The following is a 21,432-nucleotide window of genomic DNA, read 5'->3' as shown; positions in this document are numbered from 1 at the left end:
GTGGAGCCTACTTAAATAAATTAAAATTAAAAAAAAAAGATCTGTCTTAAATCTGTAAATTTTTAAAAAGATTTTATTTATTGATCCCAGAGAGAGAGAGAGAGCAAGTGAGTGAGCAGGGGGAGGAGCAGAGGGGGAGGGACAAGCAGACTCCACACTGAGCCCTGAGCCCTACGCAGGGCTGGATCCCAGGATCCTGGTATCATGACCTGAGCCAAAACCAGGAGTAGGACGCTTAACTGCCTGAGCCACCCAAGCACCCCTGTCTTAAATCTGTAATTTAAGGAATGGTGCTGGTCATCTCAGTTGAGGGAAAAAAAATGCTGAAATCCAATAGAGAGCTATTTAAACTGTCTGTATTACATTCAGTCACATGAGTAAACTGGCTTTCCAAGCTGATTCACAGCCCTTTTCACTGCTTTGATGATTCTTCTTTGTTCCTAAAAACATGCACATCCTTCTCAGTCTTCATCCAGAACAAGAAAACAATAGATCTAGGGTTCAGGTTGCACAATTTCACCTCGTAGAAGTGAACCTCAAGGCTCAGGAAGGTCTTGCCCGAGATCATAAAGTTGAGATGAAGATGATTACCTTGCCCTGAGGGGCATTCCTCTCTATCAAACACTAAGGCTGAGTGAGGCAAAGGCTTTCTCCCAGGCCTTGGCTTGAGCCAGTATGGACTGCCCCCCAACTCTCCTGCATCATCCATTTCTCTCTCCCTACCTAATATGCCCCACTGGCAAAAAGTCAAAAGATACCCCTTCATTTACTGCTTTTTTTCATTTCCTTGTATACCAAAACTCCTCAAAACATTGTCTATTCTTGGGGTCTCCAATTCCTCTCCACCTGTTCTTGTTTAAGCTATCGTGGCACTGAAACTGCTCAAGGGCACCAAGGACTCCCACACAGCTAAATCCAAAAGCCAATTATTCTTTTTTGATTTTATTTTAATTCCAGCGTGGTTAACAGTGTTGTATTAATTTTAGGTGTACATCACAGTGATTCAACAGTTCCATATGTTACTCAGTGTTCATCAAGGTAAGTCTAGTCTTGGGGCACCTGGGTGGCTCATTAGGTTAAGTGGCTGACTTCAGCTCAGGTCACGATCTCAGGGTCCTGGGATCTAGCCCCAAATCAGGCTCCAGGCTCAGTGGGGAGTCTGTTTCTCCCTCTCCCTCTGCCCCTCCCCTTGCTCATGCACACACACTCTCTCTCTCAAATAAACAAATACAATCTTTAAAAAACAACAAAAACAACAGATAAGTCTATTCTTGGGGCATCTGGATGGCTCAGTGGGTTACGCATCTGCCTTCGGCTCAGGTCATGATGATCCCAGCGTCCTGGGACTGAGCCCTATGTTGGGCTCCCTGCTCATGGGGAGCCTGCTTCTCCCTCTCCCTCTGCTGCTCCCCCTGCTTGTGCTCTCTCACTCTATCAAATAAATAAATAAAATCTTAAAAAAAATAGGTAAGTCTATTCTTAATCCCCTTCACCTATTTTACCCATGTTCCCACCCACCTCCCCTTTGGTAAGCATCAGTTTGTTCTCTACAGTTAAGAGTCTGTTTTTTCGCTTGTCTTTTCTTTTTCCTTTGTTCGTTTTTTAAATTTCACATATGAGTGAAATCATATGGTATTTGTCTTTCTCAGACTGGCTTACTTCGCTTAGCATTATACTCTCTAGATCCATCCATGTTATTGCAAATGGCAAGATTTCATTCTTTTTTATGGCCAAATCCCATTGTGCATGTATGTATGTATGTATGTACATATGTATGTGTGTGTGTGTATGGGTATATATATGTATGGGGAGGGGTATATATATATATATATATATACACACACACACACCCCCACACACACACATCTTTTTTTTTTTTTTTTTAAATGATTTTTTATTATATTATGTTAGTCACCATACAGTACATCCCCGGTTTCCGATGTAAGGCTCGATGATTCATTAGTTGTGTATAACACCCAGTGCACCATGCAATACGTGCCCTCCTTACTACCCATCACCGGTCTATCCCATTCCCCCACCCCCCTCCCCTCTGAAGTCCTCAGTTTGTTTCTCATAGTCCATAGTCTCTCATGTTTCATTCCCCGTTCTGATTACCCCCCCTTTCTTTATCCCTTTCTTCCCCTACCGATCATCCTAGTTCTTATGTTCCATAGATGAGAGAAATCATATGATAGTTGTCTTTCTCTGCTTGACTTATTTCACTTAGCATTATCTCCTCCAGTGCTGTCCATGTTGTAGCAAATGTTGAGAACTCGTTCTTTCTGATAGCTGAGTAATATTCCATTGTATATATGGACCACAACTTCTTAATCCAGTCATCTGTTGAAGGGCATCTCGGCTCCTTCCACGATTTAGCTATTGTGGACATTGCTGCTATGAACATTGGGGTGCATATGGCCCTTCTCTTCACTACGTCTGTATCTTTGGGGTAAATACCCAGTAGTGCAATGGCTGGATCATAGGGTAGCTCAATTTTTAACTTTTTAAGGGACCTCCACACTGTTTTCCAGAGTGGCTGTACCAACTTGCATTCCCACCAACAATGTAGGAGGGATCCCCTTTCTCCACATCCTCTCCAACAATTGTTGTTTCTTGCCTTGTCTATTTTTGCCATTCTAACTGGCGTAAGGTGGTATCTCAGTGTGGTTTTGATTTGAATTTCCTTGATGGCTAATGATTTTGAACATTTTTTCATGTGTCTGTTAGCCATTTGTATGTCTTCATTGGAAAAGTGTCTGTTCATATCTTCTGCCCATTTTTTGATTTGTTTGTTTCTCGTGTATTGAGTTTGAGAAGTTCTTTGTAGATCTTGGATACCAGTCCTTTATCTGTAGTGTCATTTGCAAATATATTCTCCCATTCCGTGGGCTGCCTCTTAGTTTTTCTGACTGTTTCCTTGGATGTGCAGAAACTTTTAATCTTGATGAAGTCCCATAAATTCATTTTATCTTTTGTTTCTCTTGCCTTTGGAGATGTGTCATGAAAAAGGTTGCTTTGGCCGATGTCGTAGAGGTTGTTGCCTATGTTCTCCTCTAGAATTTTGATGGATTCCTGTCTCACATCGAGGTCTTTCATCCATTTGGAGTTTATTTTTGTGTATGGTGTGAGATAGTGGTCAAGTTTCATTCTCTTGCATGTAGCTGTCCAATTTTCCCAGCACCATTTATTGAAGAGACTGTCTTTTTCCCACCGGATGTTTTTTCCTGCTTTATCAAAGATTAGTTGCCCAAAGAGCCGAGGGTCCATTTCTGGGCTCTCTATTCTGTTCCATTGGTCTATGTGTCTGTTTTTGTGCCAGTACCATGCTGTCTTTGTGATCACAGCTTTGTAGTACAGCTCGAAATCCGGCATTGTGATTCCCCCAGCTTTGTTTTTCCTTTTCAACAGTTCCTTGGAGATTCGGGGCCTTTTCTGTTTCCATACAAATTTAAGGACTGTTTGTTCCAGTTTTTTGAAAAATGTCCTTGGTATTTTGATCGGGATAGCATTGAAAGTGTAGATTGCTCTGGGTAGCATGGACATTTTAACTATGTTAATTCTTCCGATCCATGAGCATGGAATATCTTTCCATCTTTTTATGTCTTCCTCAATGTCTTTTAAGAGTGATTTATAGTTTCTAGAATATAGGTCCTTTACGTCTCTGGTTAAGTTAATTCCAAGGTAACGTATGGTTTTTGGTGCTATTGTAAATGGGATGGATTCCCTAATTTCTCTTTCTTCGGTCTCGTTATTCGTGTATAGAAATGCAACTGATTTCTGAGCATTTATTTTGTATCCCGCCACGTTACTGAATTGCTCTATAACTTCTAATAGTTTGGGAGTGGCTTCTTTTGGGTTTTCCATATAGAGTATCATGTCATCTGCAAAGAGAGACATTTTGACTTCTTCTTTGCCAATTTGAATACCTTTGATCCCTTTTTGTCGTCTGATTGCTGTTGCAAGGACTTCTAGTACTATGTTGAATAATAGTGGTGAGAGTGGGCATCCTTGTCGAGTTCCTGATCTTAAGGGAAAGGCTTCCAGCTTTTCCCCATTGAGAATAATATTTGCAGTAGGCTTTTCATAGATGGCTTTTATGAGATTGAGAAATGTACCTTCTATTCCTACACTCTGAAGGGTTTTAATCAGGAAAGGATGCTGTATTTTGTCAAATGCTTTTTCGGCATCGATTGAGAGGATCATATGGTTCCTGAGTCTTTTCTTGTTGATATGATGTATCACGCTGATTGATTTGCGAATATTGAACCACGCTTGCATCCCAGGTATGAATCCCACTTGATCGTGATGGATAATCCTTTTAATGTACTGTTGGATTCTATTAGCCAGGATCTTGTTGAGGATTTTGGCGTCCATATTCATTAGGGAAATCGGTCTGTAATTCTCCTTTTTGATGGGGTCTTTGCCTGGTTTGGGGATCAAGGTAATATTGGCCTCATAGAATGAGTTTGGTAGCTTTCCTTCTGTTTCTATTTTTTGAAATAGCTTTAGGAGAATAGGTATTATTTCTTCTTTGAATGTTTGGTAGAATTCCCCAGGAAAACCGTCCGGGCCTGGAGTTTTGTTATTTGGAAGGTTGTTTATCACTGACTCAATTTCTTCATAATTAATTGGCCTGTTTAAGGAATCAATTTCTTCCGGTTTCAATCTTGGTAGTTTATAGGTTTCCAGGAAGGATTCCATCTCTTCCAGATTGCTTAGTTTATTGGCATATAGCTGTTGATAAAAATTTCTAATAATCCTTCCAATTTCAATGGTGCTCGTCGTGACCTCTCCTTTTTCATTCATAATTTTAATAATCTGGGTCCTTTCTCTTTTCTTTTGGATAAGTCTTGCCAGTGGTCTGTCAATTTTATTGATTCTCTCAAAGAACCAGCTTCTAGTCCTGTTGATCTGCTCTACTGTACTTCTGGTTTCTGCTTGATTGATTTCAGCTCTACTTTTGGTCAACTGCTTCCTCGTGCGTGGATTAGGCCTGTCCCTCTGTTGCTGTTCCAGCTTCTTGAGGTGAGAATATAAAAACTGCATTTTAGATTTTTCTATTCTTTTGAGTGAGGCTTGGATGGCTATGTATTTCCCCCTTAGGACTGCCTTTGCAGTATCCCATAGGTTTTGGACTGTTGTATTTTCATTCTCATTGGTCTCCATAAATTGTTTTATTTGATTTTTGATTTCCTGGTTTATCGAGTCATTCCTGAGCAGGATGGTTCTTAGTCTCCAAGTGTTTGAGTTTCTTCCAAATTTTTCCTTGTGGTTGAGTTCCAATTTCAGAGCGTTGTGGTCTGAGAATATGCAGGGGATAATTTCAATCTTTTGGTATCAGCTGAGACCTGTTTTGTGTCCCAGAACATGGTCTATTCTTGAGAATGTTCCATGGGCATTAGAATAGAATGAGTATTCTTTGGTTCTGGGGTGTAGTGTTCTATATATATCTATGAGGTCCAACTCGTCGAGTATGGCATTCAAAGCCTTTGATTCTTTGCTTAGTTTTTGCCAGGGTGTTCTGTCTATTTCTGATAGTGGAGTGTTGAGGTCCCCTACTATTAATGTATTTTTATTTATATGTCCCTTTATTCTGGTTAAGAGTTGGCTTGTGTATCTTGCTGCTCCCCTGTTGGGGGCATATATATTTATAATTGTCATATCCACTTGTTGAATACTTCCCTTAAGAATAATATAGTGCCCTTCTGCATCTCTAACTATAGTCTGTAGTTTAAAATCCAATTTATCTGATATGAGAATTGCTACCCCAGCTTTCTTTTGAGGTCCATTTGCATGAAAGATGGTACTCCATCCCCTTACTCTCAGTCTGAATGCATCTTTGGGTTTGAAATGAGTCTCTTGTAGACAGCAAATGGATGGGTCATTTCTTTTTATCCAATCTGCAACCCTGTGGCACTTTATGGGATGGTTCAAACCATTTACATTAAGACTGATTACTGAGAGATATGATTTTAATGTTGCCATGTTGCCAGTAAAGTCTTTGTTTGTATTGGCTGTGACTTTCTGTTCTGTATCACTCTTGGGGCCTTTTTACTTTTATAGAACCCCCCGTAATATCTCCTGTAGGGCTGGTTTCGTGGTTACAAAATTGGTTAGTGACTGGCGATTCTGAAATGTCTTTATTTCTCCATCAATTCTGAATGAGAGCCTTGCTGGATAAAGGATCCTTGGCTGCATGTTTTTCTCTGAAAGAGCTTTAAATATGCTCCCCCAACCCTTTCTCTCATTCCAGGTCTGTGTAGACAGGTCTGACGTAATTCTGATGCTTTTGCCTTGGTACGTGAGAAATTTCTTTGCCCTGGCCGCTTTCAATACTGTATCCTTGCATCTAATATTTGCAAATTGCACTATGACGTGACGTGGCGTAGGTTTGTCATGGTTGAGCTTGGGAGGGGTCCTCTCTGCCTCTTGGACACGAATGTTTGTTTCCCTTGCTAGATTAGGGAAGTTTTCAGCTACAATTTGTTCAAATATCTCTTCTAGACCTCTGTTTTTCTCCACCCCCTCGGGGATGCCGATGATTCTAACATTGGATCGTTTCATGGAGTCAGTAATCTCCCGTAACCTACATTCGTGGGCGTGGATTTTTTTAAGACCATCTTCTATTTTCATTTTTTCCTCTATTAACCCATCCTCCAATTCACTAACCCGTTCCTCTGCTTCTGCGACCCTGGCCGTCAGAGCCTCTAGTTTTGCCTGCATTTGGCTCATAGAATTTTTAATTTCTGTCAGATTCGCTCTCATTTCTGTCCTTAGGGATTCTATATTCTCAGTAACCTTTTCGTTAATAGTTTTTTCAATTCTACTCATCATTTTGACCATCGTTACTCTGAATTCCATTTCTGATAATTTGGTTACATCCATATCCATTATTTCTGTGGCAGAGGCCCCAGAATCACTGTCTTTTCTTTGCTGGGGGGGTTCTCCTTCTTGTCATTCTGATGAAGAGAGGTTGCGGGGTTTCCAGAGCCCAAATTATTGACTGGGTCCCAGGCCGTGCCCCTTGTTTTATAGGGATCTTAGGGATGTGGGCTTCTTCTTTAAAGATTTTATTTATTTATTTATGTGGCAGCCAACCAGCGAGAGAGGGAATAGAAGCAGGGGAGTGGGAGAGGAAGAAGCAGGCTCCCAGCGGAGGAGCCCGATGAGGGACTCCTTTCCGGAACGCCGGGATCACGCCCTAAGCCGAAGGCAGGCACTCAATGACTGTGCCACCCAGGCACCCGGGTTGTGGGCTTCTTGATTTTTCAGCCTGCCTTCTGTGTTCTGGGGGAGGGGCCTGCCGCGCCGATACTCAGGCAGCCATGTTTGGGTAGAGTCTCGGCGTCCCCTGCGAGGGGGGATGGGGATGGGCACTCCCTGAGCCGGTATTTCCAGGCTTTTGTTCTCTGGCGGCTTTCCCTGGCGGTTTGCTGTGCCTCTTCTGAGAGTCAGAGCAGCAGCGGCCAAATTTCAGCCTCTGTCACAGAACAGAGGGATTGCGGCCTGTTCTCTACTAATGTTCTGGCCACTTTAACTCTGTTTCTGTTGGTGCTGCTCAACCCTGCAGCGTCCGGGATGTGCGCCCCACACCCGGCGTCCCAGCCCTCACCTCCAGGGCCGGCGCGTCTCTGTCCTTTGTGTTTCTAATGCCGCCAGCCGCCAGCCGCCAGCCGCCAGCCGCCCCGCGCGCGCTCCCGGATCTCCCGGTCTCAGTCTGGATCCAGTAAGCGCACCGGGATTCCGGTGTTCCGCGAGATGCCTGGTGGCGCGCGCACCCGGCTCACGGTCTCAGTCTGCTGTTTTGCGGGTGCCGTCCGCGAGCCCCGCCCGCTCTCCCGTGCAAGTGGCTACCACTTCCCGGCGCCCGAACACGGCGGCTCCCTCCCCCTTCCGTTTATCTTCCGATATCTGTGCACAGTTTCATGGCTCCCCGATTCGTACCTCAATACTCAGCGCTGGAGATGTTCATTTGTAGAGATCCAGATGCGTCTTCCTGCGTCTCAGGCTGGTTCCGTGGTTGTTTAGGCTGGTCTGGTACCTATCCAGCTCGACTCGGAGGACCGGCTGAAAACGGTGTCTCCTACTCCTCCGCCATCTTAACTCCTCCCCCTTTTTGAGAATTCAATGTCAGGGATGGAGATCAGTAGCTCTGTACAATTCTTGATTTCCCCAATGTTTGCAAGCGGGATGTCACTACTCCAAGCAGTACCTGTTACAAGAGCAGCTTTTTTTCTTGAAATCTCAAAGTCATAGTAAATGCATCCCTCAGAATGTGGATGGCAGGCGTATCATTTTTCTTCATGTGATCCTGTGATCCAGCAATCCCACTTCTGGGTGTTTATTTGATGGGAATTAAATCACTATTCCGAAGCGTTATCTGCACCTTCATGTTCACTGCAGCACTATCTCCCATGGCCAAGATATGGAAGCAAACTAAGTCCGCCCATAGATGAGTGGTGTTTAAGAGAGAAGCTTCCAGACGTAGGGACTTGCGCGAAGGCACCAGGTCCCCCACTGCTGTGCTGGCTGTGGCGCGAACGTAGACAATGCTCTGAGGCTGTTCTTCAGAGGAAAGGCACGAAGAACAGGCAGTGATGTTCTCTCACGACGAATTCTAGACACCTCACAGCTGCTGGGAGGAGCTAGCCCCAAGGCTAACGTGGCGTGCTGGGGGACCACACACATCTTCTTTATCCATTCATCTGCTGACGGACACTTGGGCTGCTGCCATAATTTGGCTATCATAAGTAATGCCACGATAAACATAGTGGTGCATGTATCTCTTTGAATCAGTGTTTTTGTAATTTTGGGGTAAATACTCAGTAGTGCAATTCCTGGATTATAGGGTAGTTCTATTTCTAATTTTTTGAGGAACTTCCATACTGTCTTCCACAGTGGCTGCACCAGTTTGCATTCTCACCAACAGTACATAAGGGTTCCTTTTTCTCCACATCCTCGCCGAAACTCGTTTCGTGTTTTTCATTTTAGCATTTCTGACAGGTATGATGTGGTATCTCATTGTCATTTTGATTTGCATTTCCCTGATGCTGAGTAATGCTGAACATCTTTTCATGTGTCTGCTGGCCATCTGGATATCTTCTGTGGCGAAATGTCTGTTCATCTCTTCTGCCCATTTTTTAATTGGATTATTTGCTTTTTGCAGTGCTGAGTTGTGTAAGTTCTTTATATATTTTGGGTACTAACCCTTTATCAAATATGTCATTTACAAATACCTTCTCCCATTCAGTAGGCTGTCTTTCAATTTTGTTGGTTGTTTCCTTTGTTGTGCAGAAGCTTTTTATTTTAATGTAGTGTCAATAGTTTATTTTTGTTTTTGTTTCTGTTACCCTCAAGACACATTATCTAGAAAGATGTTGCTATAACCAGTGTCAGAGAAATTAGTGCCTGTGCTCTATTCTAGAATTTTTATGGCTTCAGGTTTTATATTTAGGTCCTTAATCCATTTAGAGTTTATTTTTGTGTATGGTGTAAGAGAGTGGTCCACTTTCATTCTTTTGCATGTAGCTGTCCAGTTTTCCCAACACCATTTGTTGAAGAGACCTTTTACCATTGCATATTCTTTCCTCCTTTGTCAAAGATTAATTGACTATATAATTGTGGGTTTATTTCTGGGCTTTCTATTCTGTTCCATTGATCTGTGTGTCTATTTTTTGTGCCAGTACCATATTGGTTTGATTACTACAGCTTTGTAACATAACTTTAAGTCCGGAATTGTGATACCTCCAAATTTTTTTCAAGATTGCTTTGGCTATTTGGGGTCTTTCTTAGTTCCATATAAATTTTAGGATTATTTGTTCTAGTCCTGTGAAAAATGCTGTTGGTATTTTGATAGGGATTGCATTAAATGTGTAGATAGCTTTGGGTAATATAGCATTTTATCTGTTCTTTTGATCCATGAGTATATAGAATGTCTTTCCATTTCTTTGTGTCATCTTCAATTTCTTTCATCAATATTTTACAGTTTTCAGAGTACAGATCTTTCATCTCTTTGGTTAAGTTTATTCCCAGGTATTTTACTATTTTTGGTGCAACTGTAAACGGGACTTTCTTTTTTTTTTTTTTTTTAAAGATTTTATTTATTTATGTGACAGAGAGACAGCCAGCGAGAGAGGGAACACAGCAGGGGGAGTGGGAGAGGAAGAAGCAGGCTCATAGCAGAGGAGCCCGATGTGGGACTCAATCCCGGTACGCCGGGATCACGCCCTGAGCCGAAGGCAGACGCTTTAACGACTGCGCTACCCAGGCGCCCCACGGGACTATTTTCTTAATTTCTCTTTATGCTGCTTCTTTATTAGTGTATGGAAATGCAACGGATTTCTGTATATTGATTTTGTATCCTGTGATCTTACCGAACTCATTTATCAGTTCTAGTAATTTTTTGGTGGAGTCTTTAGGGTTTTCTATATATAGTATCATGTCATCTGCAAATAGTGGAAGTTTTACTTCTTCCTTACTAATGTGGATGTCTTTTACTTCTTTTTGTTGTCTGACTGCTGTGGCTGGGACTTCTAGTACTTTGTTGAATAAAAATGGTGAGAGTGCATATCCTTGTCTTATTCCTTACCTTAGGGAAAAAGCTCTCAGTTTTTCCTCACTGATGATGATGTTAGCTGTGGTTTTTTATATAAAGCCTTTATTTATGTTGAGGTACGTTCCCTCTAAACCTACTTTATTGAGTGTTTTTATCATGAATGGATGTACTTTGTCAAATACTTTTTCTGCATCTATTGAAATGATGATATGGTTTTTATCCTTTCTCTTAATTGATCTGATGTATCACGCTGATTGATTTGCAAATATTGCAAATACCCAACAGTCAATTCTTATGCCTCATACTACCCTGGCTATTGCTAGCCTTTGAGTAACATGGTTGATCACTTCCTCCGTGAAATATATTTGGGAGGGGGGGCTACCATAGCACTTTTCTCCTTTCTACTACCTCAGTGCCCATTTCTTCTCAGTCTTCTTTCCTAGACCATCTTTATCCCCCCTCCCCACCTTTGAGTGCCCAGCGCTTAGTCACTCAGACCACTTCTCTTATTTCTGGGATGATCTCATCCTATCCCATGATATACATTTATATAGAGATATAGCCTATGTTTTTATCTTTAATGTAGAGTCCTCCTCTGAACTTCAACTCCATAATCTAACTACCTTCTAGACATCTCAACTTGGAGGCATAAGACATGTCAAATTTAACGTGTTCTAAAACTAAACTTTTATCTGTCCCCAATCTGTGCCTCTCCCCCAATCTTCCCAAGTTTAGAAAATGGTATCTTCAAGTTGTTCAATCCAAAAACTTTGGAATCCATCCTTCTCTTCTCTCTTTCACACAATCTACATCCACTTCATGAACAAATCCTATTGCTCTATCTTCAAAACATATCCAGAATCCAACTACTAACCACCAAGCCACCATCACCTCTTGCCTGGATTTTGCAGTATTTTCCCAATTAGTCTTTTGACCTCATCTCCCTTAGCCTGTTCCCTACATATCAGTCACAGTGATCTTTTAAAACCTGACCAGATCTCATTCCTCTGCTCAAACCCTCCAGTAGCTCCCAATCACATAATAAGGCCTCATGCAGTCTGATCCCATGGCCTCTCTTCTACCACCCTCATCCCGGCATACTCTGCTTCAGCTACCATGGCTCCTTGTTGTTTCTTCCACACATCGAGACAGCTCCTGCCTTTGGATCTTTGCTCTTGCTATCCTACCTGTCTTGAATGCTCTTTCTCTAGACAACCACCAGTCTAGCCCCCTAACTTCCTTCATGGCTCACTCAAAAGTCACCTGATCAAGTGAGGTCTTTCTTAACCATGCTACATAAAATAGCACCACACGACATTTATACTTTACCTAGTCCCCCTTTCTTCATGGCACTTAAAACCTCCTGACACCCTGTTTATGTACTTATCATCTGTCTCTACCTAATAAATGAAAATCCCTTGTAGAGGCGATTTTATTCCCTGCTTTATTCCCAATGCCCATGACAATGCCTAGCAAAAAGTAAGTGCTCAATAAATATTACTGAATGACTAGATGAATACATTCCTTTCCCCTGACACTCTCGCACATTGTTATTGTTCTCCTGATGTCCTCTGCTCTCTTTGGGACCTGCCCCTCTTCTAGGCGCTGAAACTCACTGGACTACACAGCTTTTTACACAACTGACTCCTAAAAGACTCTACTAGGTAGCTTCCTCACAAAAAATTCATTTTGGGTGCCTGGGTGGCTCAGTCAATTAAGTGTCTGCCTTCAGCTCAGGTCATGATCCCAGGGTCCTGAGATCAAGCCCCATGTCTTGCTCCTGCTCATCAGGGAGCCTGCTTCTCCCTCTGCCTCTCCCCCTGCTCATGCTCTCTCTCTCTCTCTCTAATAAATAAAATCTTAAAAAAAAAACCTCATTTCTACTAATGCATTTAACAGTCTACTCTGAGAGTCTTATAAATAGATGGTGGTCTGTGGGCTAGAAAACAGTCACTTAGATCTACAGACAAATAATCTTATTCACTGAACATTAATGGTTAATCTAAAGGGAAGTCTCTAGCAAAATGTCATTATGTTCTATTCTTACTCAGTTCTATCCAATTCCCCAGACCTGGATAGCTAATAGATCCATTATCCAAGTAAAATGAAAGCACATATCCATACAAAGGCTTGTACATGAATGTTCATAGTGGCTTTATTTGTAATAAGAAAGAAAGAAAGAAAGAAAGAAAGAAAGGGAAGGAAGGAAGGAAAGAGGAAGGAAGGAAGAGATGGAGACGGAGGGAGGGAGAAGGGAAGGAAGGGAGAAGGGGAGGGAGGGAAGAGGAAAGGAAGAAAGAACACACAGGGAATGGATAAACAAACTGGGGTATATCCATACAATGGAATACTACTCGGCAATGAAAAGAAATGAACACCTGATATATACAACACGGATGAATCTTAAAATAATTATGCTGGGTCAAAGAAGCCAGATGCCCCAAAAGAGAATGACTACCCTATGTGGTTTCATTTATACCAAAATATAATCAATAAGGACAGAAAGCAGATCAGTGGTTCACTAGGGACAGGGTTAGAGGGCAGAAAAAGGACGGAAGGACTTCAAAAGGGGATAAGGAAACTTTCAGGGGTAATGAATATGCTTATTATCTTGATTTTGATGATCGTTTTAGGGGTATATATACATAGCACACAATTAAACCTCAATAAGGCTGGAAAAAAACAAAAATCCAACTATACAGCACTCTGACTAAATAGCTTAAGTGGGATATATTAAAAGAAAAAAACCTTGTGAACTTTAGATTGTCGTGAAAATATCTGAAACAATGTTGAACCTACTGTAAAACCAAGCAAATGAATAAACACTGATGCTGAGAACCAGGTTCTCCCTGTGGGAGAAAGGAGATACAAATATGAAATGGGAGAAGGATTAAAGTTTAGAGCATTGTTTATGAACACAGTTTTTTAAAATAAATGTTATTTCCTAGCTCTACAGACCAAAAGAGCCTATAATCAATGATATCCCAGTAGTAATGAGCACATGTATAGCCCAGATCTTGGTTTCTAAATACCATTTCCCTCTAAAAGCAACCAGGAATCTCTGGAGAAAAAGCCAATTCCCAGGTTGGAGCAGAGAAAATACAAGCTAGGCCTGGAACATTGCTGTGACAGAAAGAAAAGGAAGTGCTCACAAATTGTAGGGAACATATCAAAGGAACACTGAAGTTAGCTGGAAGGTGCTCCTACTAGCCAAATCTGCGACAATTTGAGCATCAAAATGAACAATAGGAATGGATTCTATCACACTGAATTTTTTAAAGATTTTATTTATTTACTTATTTGAGAGAGAGAGAGCATGAACAGGGGGACAGCCAGAGGGAGAGGGAGACTCCCCACTGAGCATGGAGCCCAATGCAGGGCTCAATCACAGGACCCGGAGGCGATGACCTGAGCCGAAGTCAGACGGTTAACTGTGGGTAACTGAGCCACCCAGACGCCTCTATCACACTGAGTTTTTAAAAAAAGGATCTGAGACCCTACTGATATTTAAAAATAATAATGATGATGATGATGATGATGATGAAGAAAAATAAAGTGGGGAGGGAAAGCTTATCTTTTCCAAAAAATACAAATAAATGTAGAAGGAATACAGAATCACGAAAACCACCATTTTGCAGCCACCATATTAATAAGTGATGCAGGCAGGAATCATAAATGGAAACTGAAAACACTGGGTAAAAGACTGGACGCACAGGATATTCCCATAATTTTAGATTCACAGAAGAAATGAGAGGAAGGTACAGAGATTTACCATATACCATGCAAAGACTCCCCCATTATCAATACTGCCCAGCAGAGTGGTCCATTTGTTGTATCCAGTGGAAGAACTTACATTGCCATATTATTATCACCCAAAACCTATAATTTACATTAGGGTTCACTCTTAGTGTTGTACATTTTATGGGTTTGGACAAATACATAATGACATGTATCCACCATTATGGTATCATACAGAGTAGTTTCACTGCCCTAAAAATCCTCTGTGCCCTATCAATTTACCGCCCACCCTAAACGCCTGGCAACCACTGATCTTTTTACTTTTATTTTGTATTTATTTAATTTATTTTTTAAAAGATTTTATTTATTTGTCAGGGGGAGAGAGAGAGAGTGAGCACAAGCAGGGGGAGTGGCAGGCAGGAGAAGGGAGCCTGACATGGGACTCGATCCCAGGAACCCGGGATCATGACCTGAGCTGAAGGCAGATGCCCAACCGACTGAGCCACCCAGGCATCCCTATTTTTTACTTTTTAAAAATAAAAACTTAGAAAAGTAAAAATAAGTGAGATGCCATGGAATTACAAAGCCATTATAATTACGAAGATTTTTAAATGGCACATGGAAAAAGGGATACACAATAGGATTCTAGTTTTGTAAAAATACATTTGCATAGCAAAAAAACTGGGAAAACTACAACAAAATATCTTGCTATCACTGGCTGATGGAATTATGGGTGATTTTTGTATCCTTTATAATACTCTGTATTTCCAAAACTTATTTAATAAGCACATATTACTCATAATCACAAAGTTATTAAACAGTAAAATCAACAAGCTGTTTGGCATTATAGATTTTGAAATATTATCCAAATTCCAGACACACTCTCCAAAGAAGGATCTAGGACATTAGGCAATCACAGGGTTCATAACATTTCTTTAAAACTATTCTTAGAAAATAAATCTAGGCTCAAAATAAGGATGTCTAATGTGACAGAGAGGCCATAATAAATGGTGAAAACTATAACTCCATAACCTATGCGGCCTTGTGAAGGGCCCTGAGGGCTTCCATATGAGGGAGAAAATATTGGGTAGGATTCCGATTAGACTGCTGAAATCACTCGTCCCAGGTGCAATTCTTTATGAAACAAAATCACCCATTCTGATCTTAGTACAAATTTCTGGAAGCTCCCCCATACTTCTTCCACTTGCAGCTGCTCAGAGAGCATAACTTTTTCTGCAGAATGCTACTATTTACTGATATGTCAAGAACTCAACAGTGAAAATCTGGAAGAGCAACTGCTAGAACCCAAACAAATAAACCCAGGATTCCAGGTATATTTCAAACTGCTACCACTAGCCCTATGTGCTCAGGCCCCTGCCTATCTCATTCCAGACCACTCTGGCCTTTACTCTCTATGCTCCAGCCACCATGGCCTCTACGCTCCTGATTCTTAAACAAGCAAATTCATTCCCACACCAGAGCCTTTGCCCTGGCCCTCTGCCTAGAACACTTTACCCCTGATTCTTTACATTGTAAGCAAAAAGGACAAATAGAAAGGGGTCAGAAAAAGCAAAAAGCAAACTCCCTGCAGAAAACTCAGAGACAAAGGGGTTGAAAAGGAGATCAGCTTTTCCTACCCAGTGGTCCAAGGTGAAGGAGGTCAGGCTGAGGCCAAAGTTGACATCCAGGAGGTTAGCTTTCTGTCAACAAGATGGCTATGAAGCAGGTTCCAGAAGGAACATACCTAGTTGCAATTCCAGTACCTCACTATCCTGATATGCCATGTAAAACAGACAAAAATAAAACAAACAAACAAAAAGCAGCCTTCACGTTTCAAAAGATGTACGCATCAAGGCAGTCTATGTCCAGATCTTGACTAACTTAAACCAGGACTTCTCAAACTTCCCACTGAGGAGTCCTAAATGCCTGCAGAAAATATTCTTATCCCTTTGGGACTCTCAGGGTACCATTCAAAAAGCAGTCAAACTGGGGTGCCTGGGTGGCTCAGTCGGTTAAGCATCTGCCTTTGGCTCAGATCATGATCCTGGGGTTCTGTGATCAAGTCCCGCATCAGACTCCCTGCTCCACAGCCGGGGCCTTTTTCTCCTCTCCCTCTGCCTGCCACTCCCCCTGCTCGTGCTCTCTGTGTCAAATAATTTAATAAAATCTTTAAAAACAACAACAACAAAGCACTCAAACTCTAAAATTTATTTGAAAAAATCCTATTTTACCTTAAAAATGCATATGAATCCTGGTTTCTATGACTAATTTTCATTACAAAAATATTTTTAATTCCTCACCAGTTAAAGTACTAAACACTCAACCCCCAAAACCACTCCCCCAATCTCCTGATAAAATTGGTACTCCAACAAGGTTTGTCATGTTCATCCTGAAGCTGCATAAACCCCCAGTATGTCTACCACAACCCGGGGAACCAAGTTTGGAAATAAAACCCTTTGGCAAGCAATTATTCTTAGAATAACCAGTAAGTTCTTTAAGTTTGCAGTTTCTGGCTAGGGCTTTGGTTTTTTCTCCAGTAAAATTCCTTTAGAAAAACCCTACTCTTGTCTTAGCTTAACAAGGGTGTTCACAACATGGGCCACACAGCTTGGATGAGTAGAATGCTCTCAGAAGAAAAGAGTGGTGGCGGCCCCAGAACCCTGCTGGAGAACCAGGCGAAGACCGGCAAAACTAGCACAAGTAATGACGTAAAAATACCAATACCGTAGGAAAGAAGTCGGGCATCTGGATTTTCCTTGCAAATATTTCACAAGAACAAAGGTAGCCTATAAGAAGTGCAAGTGGTAGTGGAAGAGGGAATCATATTATTAACTAAGATTCATCACACACCTGCAGAACAAGCAAAATCAGGAATTGGACCCGTTAATCCAGATGAATGTTATGAAGAAATACATGAAGTTCTTGTTAAACAAACATTTTAAATTTTAAGCATCTCCTCCGCCCACCCAACCTTTAAGGGCATCTTTAGACCAGGTTTCTTGCTATTTTTCTCCCATGTCTCCCTGCTGCAGGAGTACAAGAAGCTACCCTGCAGAAACAGATGTTAAGATGTTTGTCACTTGTATAGACAGGAAAACCCTTGGAAATATCTCTTGATCTAAACTTTATCACTTATGGTTGCCAAAGCCATGAAAGGAAGAATCTACTATATGCTTAGAGCGGAGTGACACTGAGGAAAACAAATGTGCCAACAAACCACCAAGGCAAAGGAAAATCTCTTTACAAAGCCAAGTAAAGACAGGACTCTGACACAAACCAGCCGTGCCACACTTTCACATTCACTGAAACACATATTAAATGGCAACTGAAAACAAACTTTTTTTGTAAAAGCTAGATTATTCTAGGAGTTCCCTTCATCTAAATATTTCAAAGTACTTTATCTAGGGCAAGATATTGGACCTGAGGCTGAGCTAGAAGAAAATACTGAACCAGAAAAACCACTTTGCATTAAGGAAAGTCAATTCCAGAGGCACCAGGTTTTTTGTTTTGTTTTTAAAGATTTTATTTATTTATTTGAGAGAGAGAGAGCACAAGCACAGGGCGGGGGGGGGGAGGCAGAGGGAGAAGCAGACTCCCCACTGAGCAGGGACCCCCCCACACACACACACACACGCGGTCAACCCCAGGACCCCAGGATCATGACCCAAGCTGAAGGGAGATGCTTAACCGACTGAGCCACCCAGGCACCCTCACAAGCACCAGGTTTTGAACTTCTGCCTCTGATAATGATAGACTCCAAAGGTACTGACACCTAACTTCTCCCACCATTCCAAGAGAATAGAGAAAATCCAACACAGACATTAGGAGAAGAGAGAAACAGGGGAATAAAAAAACAATCCAAAATATCTTACAACCTGCCATGAGCCCCACAATATGTTAGAAATGGAAAGCACTGTCTTCTCCCCACCTTTTTAAAGACAAAATCATAGTGCTGCTCCCCAAAAGCCAAAGCCTCCATGTTGTCAGACTACTATCCCACAAGTCAACATTCAAAGGTGAGTATCAAGGGGGAGACAATGTCCCATCTTAATGCAGCAAAGCTAAAAATATCTCTAACTCCCCCCTCCACTTCCTATCTATTCCATTCTTCCCACCTTTGTAAAGATTTCATCATCCTCCCAGGTTTTACCTATTCCGTCTTCAACCTGCCCCACATATGCAATAAGTCACCGAGTCCTATAAATTACACTGCAACAATTCTGACCATTTACTCCTATGCAGGTCAACTGACCCCAACAGTTCGAAATCTCATTAACCCTTACCACAGACCTAACTGGTCGTCACTATCTAGAGGCCATCTCTTCTGTACACCGCTAAATAACATTCTTAAAAATCAAAGGTTTAATGAATGCTCCTCGGTAAAAACTTCCATCAATTCCATGCTGCCTTTAAAACAAATTCTGAACTCCCCCCAACCTGATTTCAGGCTATCACTCCAGCCTCACTCTGGTCAGCCTCCTAATGTGCCCAGCTCTATATCAAGTAAGATAGGTCATCATTCTCTAGCATATGTCATACTTGCCCTTCTACTATGTCTTTACTCATGCTATTACTTCTAATTGTCCTCTCATCTCTGGTCAATAATATTAATCAACTTCTTTCCTCATAGCACAAACTAGGAGAGAAAGCAACCCATTACAGGCAAGGGAATGATATAAATCTATGGTCTCAGAAGCAGCATGGGTTTAAAAAAGGAGCACCACTTTGGAAACCAAAGGCCCCGCTTTGCCACTTTCTTGCAAAGTTATACTGAGTGAGCCATTTGCCTTTCTGAGCCTCAATTTCCTTATCTTTAAAATGTATTTGCTTTACCTAACACATAGGATTATCAAGATAATCGAATAGGATAAAGTGTGTCAAAATGCTTGTGAGGGAATGAACTAAAGGAGTACCTAGAAGGAAATTTGTAGTTTTAATTGTTTTTATTAAGGGAACAAATGCAAGCACATTCTTTTTTTTTTTTTTTAAGATTTATTTATTTATTTGAGAGAGAGAACATGAAAGGGAGGGGCAGAGGGAGAGGCAGAGAGAATCTCAAGCAGACTCTCTGCTGAGCACAGAGCCTGACGTGGGTTTCAATGACCCTGAGATCATGACCTGAGCCAAAACCAAGAGTTGGCTGCTTAACTGACTGTGCGACTCAGGCGCCCTGGTAAGCACATTCTTAAGAAGTTTGGAAGTACTGCTAAATAAACCCAAAAGAAGTAGGAGGAAGAATATTACAAAGTAGAAATTATAAAGAAAACAAACACAAATAGAGGGACTCACCAAAGACAAAAGACAGTTCTTTGAAAAGGTTAGTATGATTGTTCAGATATTTGTGTAAATGATGAGGAAGCACTAAAAAAGTGAGTTACTGTCATCCAGTAGAGATGAAACTTCAAATAAAAAGAGCTGAAGTAACAGTTTCCTTTATGAAAGGGTTTCTCAACCTCAGCACTACTGGTATTTGGGGACAATAATTGTGTGTAGGACAGAGCTGTCCTATGAAATGTAGGATGTTTAGCAGCATCCTGGTCTATGCCCACAAGACGCCGGTAGTATTCTTCCCTTACCCCCCAGAAGTCATGACGGTCAAAACTGTTTTCAGACATTGTGAATCGTCCCCTGGGAGGCAAAAGCATCCCAGGTTGAGAATCACTGCTCTAAGACAACAAAAGACCACATCACACTATACCAGCTAAGACTATTCATAGCTACTCCTAATTTTAGAATAGCTGGCTGCTCTACCCATTAAGACTGTGGGATGACCAGAAAGCCAAGGCAGGAAGGGCAAGACTGAAGAAATAGGCAGGTCTCAGATGGTTCAGCAAAATTGCATAGTGTTCAAAATGAGAGAACCAGGAAAACTATAAGCTCTAAAACAGCAGCAGAATTGCCACAAGTAACACACCTATCACTTCCATTTGGGAGTGATTCGGTGAGTAGAGCTCTAACACTACTGTGAAACATCAAAAGGATCCTTGATCAAATTCCAAGAAGTAAAATACCCTAGCAGAGCAAGAGAAGAAGACAGTACCTACGGAACATTTTTTTTTAACACTCTGAACTTCATAAATAATAAAAATAACTCATTTCAAAATGTTAAAAATTATTTCATCTGAGAACTGTATAAATATTCTTTCTTAAAAACTCCAGTTACAGGGGCACCTGGGTGGCTCAGTTGGTTAACAGTCTGCCTTCGGCTCAGGTCATGATCCCAGGGTCTGGGATCGAGCCCCATATCGGGCTCCCTGCTCAGAGGGCAGCCTGCTTCTTCCTCTCCCCACCACTCAACTAAATAAATAAATAATCTCTCTAATAAATAAAATCTAAAAAAACAAAACAAACAAAAAAACCCAAAACACTCCAGCTGCATAGCTACACTATTCTGAGACAAATCACAATTAAATTCTCACCACTTCTAAATAAATAATAGTGAAGTCCACGGAAGCGTACGATTTTTTTTTTTTAATAATTCAGAACCTAACAAGGAAAACAATTCCAAAAAGCCAAGAGGGAAGACAACATGTATATATATCTACTATGCCCACCAGCAGCAACTAAAATCCAATCTAAACCTGACAAGAGTTCTAGGAGGTGCCTGAAAATATAATTCTGAGAACCCAAATGATAAAAAGCAAAAAGTGATGCAGATACCTGGGGACTCTAGTGCCATCTTAAGAACCATGAGAGCCAAGCAAGGCAGTCTGATGGTGTACCCTTCCAGCACTATCTTCCATTATTTCTACTTATTTTACTTTATAGAAAGAACAGAACCAGTTGGGGAGATTCCAACTGAATAAATTAGGAGTGGACAGCAAACGATCAAGAAAATAATAAAATAAAATAAAATAAAATGGTAATTTCCCTGCCAGAAGTGAAGTGGAAATGGGGCAGAGACTCCTAGACAGTATAAATGAGGGAAAACTGATCCCTGAACCATATGACATCTGGTAGGATGAATGAGAACTGAAGACAGTACTTTAGCAAAGAAAGAGGATCCATGCTCATTTTTCCTGAATCTGGAGAAAAGCAGTAGCACATTTTCCTAGGGTCCTTCAGGTGTTAGCAGTGATAACCTAGTGGAATGTTCAGTCTTAACCAAGGTGGTTTGTTATAAACAGACAAAAACTTTT

The 21,432-nt window shown here is 41.3% G+C and overlaps 1 protein-coding gene across 4 annotated transcripts in view; it reads right to left on the bottom strand.

Moving 5' to 3' along the window:
• Positions 1-21,432, bottom strand: part of RAD54L2 (RAD54 like 2) — a 118,813-nt gene that overhangs the window by 61,501 nt on the left and 35,880 nt on the right. The gene's annotated exons all lie outside the window — the stretch shown is intronic.

Source organism: Ursus arctos, unplaced genomic scaffold (assembly GCF_023065955.2).
Source record: "Ursus arctos isolate Adak ecotype North America unplaced genomic scaffold, UrsArc2.0 scaffold_14, whole genome shotgun sequence".
In the NCBI taxonomy this organism is placed as follows: Eukaryota; Metazoa; Chordata; class Mammalia; order Carnivora; family Ursidae; genus Ursus; species Ursus arctos.
Note: the sequence above shows the minus strand (reverse complement) of the source record. Positions and strands in the feature narration are given on the sequence as shown.